The sequence below is a fragment of the Henckelia pumila genome, chromosome 2, assembly GCF_033568475.1.
Source record: "Henckelia pumila isolate YLH828 chromosome 2, ASM3356847v2, whole genome shotgun sequence".
Classification (NCBI taxonomy): domain Eukaryota; kingdom Viridiplantae; phylum Streptophyta; class Magnoliopsida; order Lamiales; family Gesneriaceae; genus Henckelia; species Henckelia pumila.
Window position 1 is genome coordinate 169,423,218 of NC_133121.1, and position 10,136 is coordinate 169,433,353.

The window sequence follows — 10,136 nt, forward strand, 5'->3', positions numbered from 1 at the left end:
ATGGTTGTGATGGTTTGTCTTTGAAATGTGTTTAACTTTGCTAAACTTGCAGTCTTGCTTCGCACGAGAATTCTCCGGCACATATCCTATGCCAAATTTTTTGACATTGCTGAAAGCCTCAACAATTTTCTCACTCTGTTGAATATAATTACTTTGTCCACTTCCTAAACTTGACTTGATAAAGTGATAGTACTTTCCTTTGCACATATCCAGTCTAAGTTGAGTACTATCCTTAATTGATCTGCAGTCCTTGTCGCTGAACCCGATACCAGTCTTGTCTCCTAATGGTTTTTCTGACTCTTGCAGTTCAGTTAGTTAAACTGATGACTTATTCCAAGTTAGAATCGGTTCAGTCATTCTCATATTTTCTAATTTTAACTGATGATTCTCAAATTTTAGTTTATCATTCTCAGTTTTAAGCTTGGAAATCTTTGCCTCTAGACTGATTTTATCAACTGAAATCTCCTAATCGGGTTCAACTTAGCAGTATGACAAATCATTTTGCTTGGCCTTGACTTTCTCAAATTCTAAGCATAGTCCATGTCATGCAATGCTTCGGTTAACTCCTTTCGTGTAAAATTATTTGAGTTCAAGTCGAATACCCTTCCACTTGTGGAAGGTTGTTCCGAAGTTTGTTCTCTGCTGGATGATTACTTCATTAGACATGAAGCATTTTTCTTCATTATTCTCTATGAGTTCATATGGGCAGCATATGTAGTACCTAAAATTCAATCTACTAAATTTCATGCATTAAATTAAATAAATATTATGATTATTATTTTTATGTTTAGTTGATTTAAATCCTTTCTTTAATTATGTGTTAATAAAAAATATTAATTCTTTATCTAAATAATTTTATTATACTAACTATTTAATTGATGCTTTTAGTTGTTTAAATTTTATTTATTTAAATTATTTTTATTGTGCAACTTAACTATTTTAACGGTTTTAAAGGTTTAAATTTTTTTATTTAAATGATTTTAGTTGTATTGTTTATTAATTTAAAATAACTTAAACTTCCCTCTTATTTATTTATTTAAATGTTTCTTAAACGTCTAGCTTATTTATTTAAATATTTTTTATTTTCCAAGTCGTTTAAAATTTTTTTAATCCCGCTGGTGTATTTATTTAAATGAATTTTAAATGTTTTGCTATTTTATTTAAATTATTTTAATCGCATTGTTTATCATTTGAATTTTTATTATATTGTTGTGACATCAAAATTTTTAAAAATTGATTTAAAAAGAATTCTTAAGTTCTGAGGAATTGTAGCGTCAAGAATTCCATAATCTAGATTACAAGCCTAAATTTTGTTTTAATATTTATAATTTTAATTTCTAAGATCTAATTGCTTTAAATTCCTTTGAAGTTTATGTTAAATATTTAAGTTAATTCTTCTTGAGATACTTGAGTACAGTGACTTTTGGTTTCGGCATGAGGTGATGATGGATTTTTGGCGGTAAAACCCTGAGATTTGCAAGATATGAGATTTGTGAGGAATTGAGAAGAATAAATCAAGTTTTTATTTTTAAGATTTTCCGGGTGATCAAAATCGCTTTTAAGACATTTTTGAGTTTATTTTAGAATTTTCCAAAATGTTAACATTTTCAAACCCGGATTAGTGAAATTCAATTAAATATTTCAAATTTTGAATTTTAAAACATAGGGATTTTAAAAAATAAAAGTTGTGTAGTTCTAAAAGTTGCAAAACTTTAAGTAACACTTTTATTAGTTGTGTGAGTAGCACTTTCAAACCTCCCACACACATACTTATACATACATACACATATACATATACACTAATATATCCCTACACATTTAAATAAAGACTCAAATCCTAGCCCCCCAAAATCCCAAAGAGCCACCCCTTTCTTCATCCTTCAACAACAACCCGTCGGCCCCTCCTCCCCCTCGCCAGAAAGCCACGCCACCTCCTCTCCACCACCCAGACCGGCCGGAGCACGACCCAAGGAAGCTATAGCTGGTTTAGTTTTAAGTTCCAGCCCTTCTCCATCTTCTTTTCTTGTGTTCTTGAGGTTTGAAGGCAAGTATATGCCAATCCCTTGGCCACCAAGCAAAGCTATTACATTTTATGCCATGTTCTTGAACTTATTTCGAATTTTTCATGTTTTTTGAGCTATAATTTTGAAATTTTGATGAAAAATCAGTGGGTTTCTTGGATAAATTTGAACCACTCTTGTACATTGTTGTTATAATGAGATATGTGTTGGTTTGGAGTTGAGATTTTGGGTGTTATGCATAATTTTGAAAATTTCAGTATATGAGTGCTATGGTCCCTGCTTAATTTCGAATTCTTAATGATGTTTTGGAGTTGGAATGAGTAATGTATCATGTATTGGTTAATTCTTGATGATGCTTGATCAATTTGAAAATTTCAGCTTGTGATCTTGAGTCGATTGAGCTCGTTTCTGAAAATTAAGGATTTATGATGTTAGGGGACTGCCTAGGGTTGTATATTGGAGTTTGGATGGTGTTATGAGAGGTTTTTAATGTGGTTAAAAGTCTTGGAAGAGGGCTTCCCGAGTTGTGATTTGTGGTCTTGTGGTTTTGGAGCTTGGGAGAGGGTGAATGGGCAATCGGTTGATTGGTCGAGTTAGGTTCCAGCTGGATGTCTTGATTCATGGGTTCATGGAGGTCTAAGAGGTGGTGTGGATGTTGTAAGTAGGCTGGAACTTGGTAGGATGAGTCACAAAGATCATAGATTTGAAATTGGAGGCATGGTTGAGTGTGCTAGATGGTGTCTTTTGTCAAGGGTTTCTGGTGTTTGGTGCAAGGGAATCGGTTCGAGAGGTCAGGGAAGGGTATGGTGTGATCGAGTTAGGGGTGTGACAAGTCAACGTGGTTAGTGCAGATTTTGGGAAGGTTTAGGGGATGCCCGAAAATTCATTTTGTTCGGGTTGCTCGGATTGATTTTGGAGGCTGTAACCTGGTCCTTAGGTTAGTTTAAAGTGTGTAAAAAGTGTCGGTTCAAGCGGGAGTCAATTTGGTTAAGGTAAGGTTGAGTCATGAGATTTTTGGTTGGACCGTGTTGGGGATCGAAGATGTGTGTAGAGGGGTTGAGTTGACTTTACCCGCAGGGTAGTGCCCTGCGGGTGATGTGGCGGCTCAAGATTGGTTAAAATCAGTGGGCCCCATGTGGAACACACTATTTTTGACCAATCATGGGGTTACATGTCACCAGCAGGATAGTGCTCTGCGGGCGGCATGTACTAATCTGTGTAGAGGGTACTTAGAAATTTTATGCTATAATGCAATATGATTAAGCAAATATTAGTTTACTTAATAAATTTTTCTCAGCTTCCCATGTTAGCAAGAGCTTCTAGAATAGTGCGAAAACAACTCTCACTAAACTAGGTGATAATAATGAAAAGTGATATGATGCAATAACGTAAATAGACACAGGGATGTTTAAAAATGTTCGGAGATCAATTCCCTACGTCACCTCTTCTTCCTCATGGGAAGGATACACTAGAATACTTTGGTTATTACAACGTTTTGTAATACACCCAATCCAAGCTAGGACTTATCAATGCCTAAAATGGAACTCCTAGATTTACACTGATAAGATTCTAAGTTCTTTTCAAACTTCTTCAGTTGGTGATGATGAATCACTAGTAGAATTTTTGCTTTTTACTTCGCTAGTTTTTACTTCGGCAATCATTATTACCGAAGTAATACATAGTTAATTACTTCGGTTATAAAATTAACGAAGTAAAATGCACTTTAGACTTCATCAATTAAAAAAAATGGGCTTTACTTAAATTTTAAGTGAGTTTTTACTTCGTCAAAATAAATTTGATGAAGTAAAAAGATGAAAATAAAAATTTTAATTTGTATTTGGTGAAGTAATAGAATGATATGTTTAGAATCTCATATATTCACGTCTTTTTCTGCTTCTTCTCTATTTTTGTTACTTTGCACTCTCCTTTAGGGTTGTTTTTTGAAGTTAGAAATGCAGCCCCTTTTCTCGTCACTCTCGTTCCAGCACAAATCTGCCACCATCTCCGCTCCTACACCGGTGTAAATAGCACAACGACCACCATATTGATACCTCAGTGCCTCAAGACCTTGGTTATGGCCTGTATCGAGTTTTGGATCTCAAGAGCAGTGTGCGCCGAGCTGGCCTTGGCTGTGGCCGCCGCGACGTCTTCGCCTCAGATTTCCGCCGCTTGCTCTGCTGTGGAGTCCTTTCTCGGGAGGCACAGCCCCGACCAACAGAGATGGTTTTTCTCCATCACTTTCCAGACTCTAATTTGCAGGCTCTTCAATTCGATGACTCCTCGCCTCCTTCAGCTTTGAGGCAACACTTTACTAACGGATGGATCGATATCGTTGCTTTGGAAAATGATTCGGAGCTTGAAGGTGAAATTATGTTTGCAAAGATTGATTCGATGTTAAGTCAAGGGTTCGTGTTTGTTTGCTATGTTGCAAGTTTTCAGGGAGAGAATTAGATGCGTTCTGTGTACCTTTTTTTTTTTTTGGGGGGGGGGGGGGGGAGGGGGGGTTGTGTAGATTTTGCAGTACTTGTTTTTTTTACATTTCTTGGGTGGTGGATTTTAGCACTTTCTTGTTCTTATTAAGAGAGATCTGCAGCTGTTATGTATACTTTAATGTTTTGGGCACTTTATTTTTCATTTGCACCTATCTTTCCAGTCAAAAAGAGAAGAAAATTTTTGTCACAAATACTTGTTTTCTATTTTCTTTAACAGAATATGGAGGTGGGGTTTTTGATAACTTTCATTTTGTTTTATGGGATTTGGTGTGATAAGTTCGAAGTAGAAGTAGTGGTAATGGAAGGACCAAAGATGGCTACTGTGTAGAGGCAGGTGAAGAAGCTTGAAGTTTCTATTTTGGTCTTAGGACAGAAGCAGCTCTCCCCATTACTCCAATGGTTAGCTCGTTCTAGCTACTTCAATTTATGGTACATGAAATATTGTTTGATTTATGTATTCTTAGTAGTGTTGTGTGGAATTTGGGTAGACTTTGTTTGAAAAGTGGGACAGAGGAATTTGTGGAGCAATGCATATTTCAAGTTTTGGGTTTGATGTGAGGTATTTGTGCGGCAGAATTGCTGATTATGGTGTTATTTTTAATTTGGTGATTCTTAGATAAATTATTGCTTTTTAAGGCGGATCGAAATTTTAATTTGCTTTATGAATGGTGGTATTGGAGCTGGTGTATTTGGAGTCTGGAGAAAGCTTTATCTTAATCAATTTTTGATTTTTTTATTAGACATGGCATAAAAATATTCTGCATAACTATCACCATATTGTAGTTTTGGTATGCACCTCCTGAGTATCGGGCTGGACTGCAATGTTGGTTTAAGCAAAACATAGCTTTTATTTGATTGATCTCTTCTAAATTTGTTTTTCAATGGGTATTTGTTGCATTCAGTAATGTACCGTGTACTTTGTTTGTCACTATCGATACGGGGTTGAGAGATGTCATTGTTATTTAAGTTGGTTTTTTTAAAATTATACTTCACGTAATATTCGCAAATTTGCCTTTAGGGAGGTGGACCGTAGAGCACCGCTTCGGGGCTCGGAGGCGGAGTCCGTAGGATGAACTACCCATTAGGTCAGAGATATAATTATCTTCCTTCAAAATCCCTAGATCCGATTTTTTAAATTCATTTAAAATTTTAATACACTTAGAATGTGCTTATCGAGTTGAAAAACAAATTTCAACATTGGCAGAAAGAATAGTTCATTTCTTGCAACGAGCCTATTTGATTTGTAAATGGGTTATGCCATATATAGCTTCCTTAGGCTCGATGAGACCAGGATAGACACGGCCCAAATATTTCACAAGGGCGTGTATGGAGTAGATTTTGTGGGCTTTCCTGAATTTTCTAGGCTTGATCCAATACCAATCATTACCCGTGGGGAATTCAGTAGTAAGCTTTGTGCAAGACTACCACAAGGTAATTTTTTTTTTTGACAAGTACCACATAGTAATATTTAATAATGCATTAAAATTTCTTTACTGGAAATTAAATTATATCATGCACACTTTGCATAATGGATTTAGATATTCTCTTTAGGATCTGAAGTTCACCCTTAATGTGAATTATTTGCAGATAACTGATGTTGTTGTTGCTGCTTGCATCTTAACGCGACCCTCGTCGTTCCGAAATTGGACAAAAAGTCTTTCTGGGAGGAAGATAGGTAAAATATTTTACCAAAAAAGTTATATGTTCCAGTGACTTTAGGTGTCTATTTATTCCCTTGTTTCACCTACTGAATTTTCCATGTGCTTGTTTTCTCTTGGATTCTTCTATCAAATTCTTCTTCTCCGGATTGTGAGATACATGGAAGCACAATGCATTCCCTTGATGCCAAAAGCAGTATTTCTGTTTAGTATGTACTCAGTTATAACATATTCAATATTATCGTCTCTCTTTCTGTCACTGCTGCACCTGCTGTTGGAGAACGGCGATCAGATCAATCAGAATTGATACCCGGTGCAGCGAAAGTTTAAAATTTTTTTATATGGAACGATTCCATAATGGGTATCAAAACTTTACGATTAAATTGTGCGTGTAAAAATTAAATCACAATTAAATTTTTACCTCCAATCTCGAGACGAGATTATGGACACCAACAGATTACTCTGCTCTTGTTGTATATCCCAGGAACTGATGGACGAACTGTTCTTCAATCAGGTTCACGAACAGAGATTTAATCCCTCTGATAGATTGCACTAGAAAATCTATCAGAAGTTTCTACGAAGATAATTAACGAATTTGATCCGTTAAACCAGACTGAAAATTCAAAATTCACAGGCTGGATTTTTCTCGAGTAGAGAGGGAGGGGGCGGCCACTTAGAGAGAAAATCAGCTAGGGTTTTCGAAAATTGTGACCTCTGTTGTTTAATTTCTGTACTGCAATAACTTATTTATAATGTGGGCTGCTAACAGCTTAGGGCCCATTAGTCATAAGTTCAAGCCTGACAAGCAAAGCCCGCATGTTCAGAAATTAATATAAAATTCATCGTGACTCAGATTGATAAACCAATTTCACCAATGTGTACAGAAACCATTTCTGCATCTTTTAAAGTCAAGATAAATTTTTCTGAATCCGAATTCAGTGATTTCCAAAAATGCCCATCCCTATGTCATTTTAGGAAATCTTACTCCTCTACTCTTAAATAAGAAGTCCCACTTCTTTGTTCATTAAATTTAACTCTTTAAATTTAACTATCTCAACGGGGATTAAAAATCCATTACTCTGTGTGACCCTCAATGGTTCAGGGATACAGCTAGCCGTGGGCTCACAACTCCTTGTGACTCGGAACAACAATTTCCGACTTGCCCATCGAATCATGGTAAGAGCGCCTAGCAACATCGCCCCATGATTCCCTAGGTATCACTGATAGTGCCTGCAAGAACCAATAGATTTTGGTTAGCGTACAGTACGGTCCCTTCATCCATATATCCCGATCGAATCAACAACCATTGGTAAATCGAGAGTCGTTCTAGATTCGATAACTATGCAATGCATCTTGAAGATCAAATAGTGACATCGCATGTGTTACTAAGAAACCATTTCTTAAAACACATCATGTACTCTGGCCAGAGATTCGTCACACTAATATCTCCTCAGATTGCGTAGGATATCCACACTCGCAAGTATGTGGTGAATCCTTGACAACAAAGCATCGACTCCTATGTGTCATAACTGTACCCAATCCCGACACCTGATGACCCCAATAGAGTCGGTAAACGAGTCAAAGTACAGTACTAGCATATAGAGTCTCAATGATGTTTCAAGTAGTAAGGACTAATGGTGTACAACCAAAACCGCGGACTTCATCCACTCGATAAGTGATAACCACTTGGAAAGTCCGGATAGGGTAGTTTGATCATTCATCGTATGAATATCCATTTGCATGTTTCGAACATCTCTATGTTCCTTACCAATGAAACGTGGTACTCTGCATCGCAAATGCTAGTCTCAAACTCGAGCGATCCTTATCCTTATTATCGGACGGCTCAATCGACTAGGAACTGTTTAGAATATACAGTGACTATAAGATGTGTTTCATGATAGTCATCCCCATGCACTACCACATCTTACATACACTATAGTATATTCAAGGTCTTTATCAAAACAACAATAGTATATCACAATATAAGAATATGAAGAAAGATAAAGTCATTGCCATTAATAAAAGTGTAAATTATATTAAACAAAAGATTGTTTATACAAAGAGTCATCAAAGCCCTTAGCCACAAGTTGGCTCACCGGGCACCCACTCTTTCACCTGCATGCTTCAAACTATCATTTTTGCTTCAGGGTTTTAGAGGATATAAATGTTGGTTTCTACCTTGCTGTTCTTGGATCTACTGTTTCTTGTGCTTTTATATTTTTACTGGTAAGCATCGATATCAGAGTTGTATCCTACTAAATATTGCTTAACCATGCTTTCAAAACTCTCAGTTTAAAAATATCCAAATGTTTGGACCATAATTTGATTGCCTTATATTATATTCTCAGCTACAGCAAGGCCAAGCAACAATATTTGAGAATCCGGGATGTGCTCAGCCCAGGTCTTCATCAAGCATTAGCTGCTGAGGCAGGAATGATAACATGAAAGAGCTTGCTTACAAGTAAGTCCAGAGCATTATTATTAAAGAATTCATGCTACTATATAAATGTCTCAAATCTTTGCATTTTAAATTTGTTGCAAGTATTAGTTATTGATAAAGGATATATGTCACTGGATTGATTCAGACTTGGAGGCATTGGCGTGAGGAAACACCTACAAATATGATAGATCTTATGTTGAAGGATTGATTAATGTATAGTTTTTTTTCCTAGTGTTTATAGAGTTAGAATTTGATTATTTTTATAGATGCACTTTTAGTTTTGTGGAAATACTTGTGGTTACATGCATATTTTTGGGTTAATTTGGTGGATATACTTGTGAATTTATGGATGTTCGTTGTTTTGAGATGAATAATTTATGAACCTTATTAGTCTATTTTATGTTTCAAAAATATATTTATATTGTGTAATTATTGTATCTAAATTTTAATGTAGTGGAACGACAATTTCACTAATCGGCAAAGCAAAATAATGTCTTTTACTTCTTCAATTAATGAAATTGCTGAAGTAAAATATATGCTTATACTTCGGCAATGATAGTAATTGACAAAGCAAAATAATGTCTTTTACTTCGTCAATTAGTGAAATTGCCGAAGTAAAAGACTTTCTTATACTTCGTCAATTACTATCATTGCCAAAGTATAAGCATATCTTTTACTTCGGCAATTTTATTAATCGACGAAGTACAAGCATATCTTTTACTTCGAGAATTTATGAAATTAACGAAGTAAAAGACTTTCTTTTACTTCGTTAATTAATGAAATTGCCGAAGTAAAAGATATGTTTTTACTTCGGCATCGGCCCAATCCTAAACCGATTTTGGCTCCATGAACCGACCAAAGACTTCGGTAATTTCAGGGCTACGACTTCGGTTATAACGCGAAGTAAAACATTACCTATTACTTCACGTGACACTACTTCGGTAATTTTCTATCTATGACTTCAGTTAATAACCGAAGTCTTTTGCGACTTTTCTACTAGTGAATGTCTAAGCTGTTGAAAGCTTAGAATCTCAAATCATTGACTCAGTCGATGTTATTAAAACAATGGCTTGGATTTGAGTAACCCTTGAGTAGATCTTGTTAGAACCTAATGGGGGGGATTTAGGTTCTATTAGCAACTTTAGCAATTTAAAACAATTATGCAAGTATGCAAGTGGAAGACTTAAGCAATCAAAAATAAATGCGGTAAATAAATGCGTAATGTAAATAAAGCAGTAAAAGGGATAAGAATGTTTATGGAAGTTCGACGATAAATCTTCTACGTTTTCCCTTCTTGGTTAAGGTCGATTAACCAAGAATCCACTAGCACTTCGAACTCTTGGCCTTGATGGCTCCAAGGATAGCCGTACAACTCAACACGATCATCGCACCAATACAACTCGAACATTTGGCCTTAAGGGCTCCAAGGATAGCCGCAACAACAATAACAACTAGGGCTTCACACTCGAGGGTACAACAAAAGCTCAACAACTCACAAACAATTTTTAGAATCAACTCTCTAATT

General features: G+C 35.8%; 1 long non-coding RNA gene across 1 annotated transcript; it reads left to right on the forward strand.

Moving 5' to 3' along the window:
• Nucleotides 1-8,283: 8,283 nt before the first annotated feature.
• On the forward strand, nucleotides 8,284-8,887 carry LOC140885542 (uncharacterized). The gene is made up of 3 exons (XR_012150993.1): nucleotides 8,284-8,397; nucleotides 8,520-8,632; nucleotides 8,757-8,887. It is a non-coding gene; the product is annotated as an uncharacterized lncRNA (long non-coding RNA).
• Nucleotides 8,888-10,136: the final 1,249 nt, after the last annotated feature.